This window comes from Castor canadensis, chromosome 11, assembly GCF_047511655.1.
Source record: "Castor canadensis chromosome 11, mCasCan1.hap1v2, whole genome shotgun sequence".
In the NCBI taxonomy this organism is placed as follows: domain Eukaryota; kingdom Metazoa; phylum Chordata; class Mammalia; order Rodentia; family Castoridae; genus Castor; species Castor canadensis.
This window is the reverse complement of record NC_133396.1, coordinates 96,182,619-96,185,842: the sequence shown is the minus strand read 5'-3', so window position 1 is coordinate 96,185,842 and position 3,224 is coordinate 96,182,619.

The following is a 3,224-nucleotide window of genomic DNA, read 5'->3' as shown; positions in this document are numbered from 1 at the left end:
TTTATTCTGGTTTAGCCAGGCACAGTAGCTCACAGCTGTAATTCCAGATACTTAGGAGGTGGAGACTGGGAGGATAGAGATTTCAGGATAGTCTGGGCAAAAACTTAGCAAGACCCCCATCTCAACAAATAAGCCAGATAGGGGGTACATGCCTGTAATCCCAGCTACACATAGGGAGGCATAGGTTGGAGTATTGAAGTCTGAGACCAAACCCAGGAAAAAGCAATACCTTATCTGAAAATTAACCTTAAAAGGGGGATGGGAGGATCTAAGGTGTGGCTCAAGTGGTAGAACTCATGCCTAACAACGTTGAGGTCCTGAATTCAAACCCAGTACTGCAAAAAATAAAAAAAGTTTTTCTGGTTTAGTACATGTCTCTGGAACTATACCAAGTTTCCTATTCTGTTTTTCACATTATATATCTCTTAAAGCTAATGGTTGTTTTTATTTTCTTGTTTGTGCTTTTCTGGATTCTTCGAATGTTTTCTAGTTAATTACTTAGCTCACCTAATGAAAATCACAAATATAAAAGAAAGCCTGAAAGAACTGTGAGTCATCAGATACAATTAGACCTTCATTTGAATAGGTGAGTAAAGCTTATCATTCAGATAATATCTTCCATTGTATTGGGAATTAGAGGTAGGGAGGAAGGCAAAGAAATTCCAGGTAACAAAATGTAAAGAACCCATAGCACTTTTTCAAAATGCTTCCTTCTACTTCTCAGATAGCAGACGTGACTGAGGGAGTGGGAGACTAACAGAGCCACCTCCCGATTGGTACCTCCAAGTCACAAGAATAGCGGGGTGTTGTCCGTCGGTGGCACTTGTTTGTAGAGGCTGTAGCTGTTTCCCTCCTCTTAGTTCAGCCTCTTTTCCCTCTCATAGTTCACATCTTGATCTTTGGGACCTCCTTCCATCACCTTCCAAGGTTCCTGCCAGGGACCCACCGTCACTAAGCCACTTCTTAACCAGCACCATGATGCTGGGCCTGAGTAGGCTCCCCAGGTCCAATGGCAGCTCTGTTTCCTAAGCATGTTCACAGCTGAACTTGTAGTGTGGTGTTTTAGGTTATTTGATGAAACATTCTCTTCCAGGTTGAGCAAATGAACCTTAGACAATTTCAAGACACCAAAAAAAAGGAAACGTAACTAGAATAGACCAGCAGATCAGAAACCAGTGACTTAGACAATGCTGCCACCTATCGGTCACAAATAAAAGTACTGCTCATCTTTTCCCAGAATATAGACTGACTTAATGGAGTATTTCCCCAAGATTTAGCATTGTTACAGGAATTGTAACTGAGTTGCTATCACCATTTTGACTGGTGCTTCCACAACAAGCTTGTGATATTCACAGCTCAATCACAATCACAACAGGCCTATGAGCGGAACTGGAGCAGAAATGGAGGTCCTGAGAATGTAAAGAAGACATCACCAATTGCCTGAGAGCCTCCCACACACCACAACTGACTCAACAAGGTATATTCATAGGATGAATCAACCCCAGTACCCTGCATGGCTAGCATTTTTATACCCATCATTAGGTCCCCTTATTAGATTGTAGCCAAACAGGCTGCAGTTTCATTTAAGCTCACAGTTCAGACACAGCAGTTGGTTTGACCTCAGCTCTATTCTGTTTCCAAAGTCCATTCTCACTGAAGGTGTAGCTCAGGTGGTAGAGTGCCTACCTAGCAAGCATAAGGCCCTGAGTTCAAACCCCAGCACTGAAAAAAACAAAGTCCATTCTCATTCTACCATACCAAAACCACTTGCTCAGTCCTCACTTCTCAACTTAGACAGACATTGAGCGCATAGGCTGTTTTGATCACCATTTCCTGCTAGGGTGTTAAATAAAGCCTGAAAACAATGCTTTAGGTTTAAATTTTAAGAGGTGAGCAGAGAGATGGCTACTCTGGGAAATTTGGTGACATGGAGTCTCTTTATACATTAAAGGTTCCCTCTTTTCTTTCTCCTACTTCCTGCCCCATTCTCCCTTCTCCCCTCCACACAAAATTCTCTGCTTACATAAAGGTTCTGGAACAGTTTAAAGCTGAGCTGCCCAGTTCAACAGCCACTATTTGCCTGTGCTTAGTAAACACTTGAAATGTGGCTATCTCATTAATGATTTTTATACTGGTGGCACATTGGCATGACATTATTTTGGATATATGGAGTTAAACAAAGTATACTGTTAAAACTAATTTCACCTGTTTCTTTTCACTTTTGTTTCTTCTGAGATGCTAAGGATTAAACCCGGGGACTTGGGTATGCCCAGGAAGTATACTACCACTAAGCCACATCTCCAGGCCTTCTTTTACTTTTTAATGAGACTACTAAAAATTTCTAATTACACAGGTGGATAGCATTATATTTCTGTTGGATGGTTCTGGTTTAAAATTTGCAAACATACTTCTGTAAGTAAAGGTATTTCATACATTAATTAGTATAAGATCTCAGGCATGAAACAAAAATCTATTTCCTCCTCAGTTGATAGGCAGAAAACTGCCACCTGAGGTTCAATTAAGACAACTATAATTATTAACCAGGAGTTTCAGGTCGTGAGGAAACTAATGAAGCTTGATTTGCTCTGGTTATGTCTCTTTTGGGTGACTGACTTGTTTGCTAATTATCCCAAAGTTTTCATCCTGTGGATTCCATTAATAATAGTGTGATTTACATACTAGAATCATGTGGCCTATTGGGCTCAACAAAGAATTTCACACTTCTTATATTAAAGAATATGGAGCTATTACTATTCTATTCAGTGTTCCCAAGAGCTGCTCTTGGTGGTACATGCCTATAATCCCAGAACTCAGGAAGCTAAGACAGGAAGATGGCAAATTCAAGGCCAGCCTGAGCAACATAGCCAGACCTTATCTCAAAAAACCTAATGGCTAGGAACACAGCTCAGTGGTCGAGCTATGCCCAGCATGTACAATCAATTCAATCTTTAGCATCTAAAATATAAACAAAGCATTCCAGAATGTATTCCTAAGGAAGGTTTTGGAATCTTTTTACCCCTTACCTAGTTCAGTATTAAGTGAGATGTAAATGTCATTGTAAACCAAAGACTGATCATACCCTGGGATTAAACCAATTCAGCCTCAGAGGCTCATTTCCAGGCTGATCAGGGTGGTTTCTTGGCTCATCAGAAACAATCCTGGACCAGTTTCTATGGCTCACACTTGTAAACCATTGCTACTTGGGAGGCTGAGATCTGCAGGAT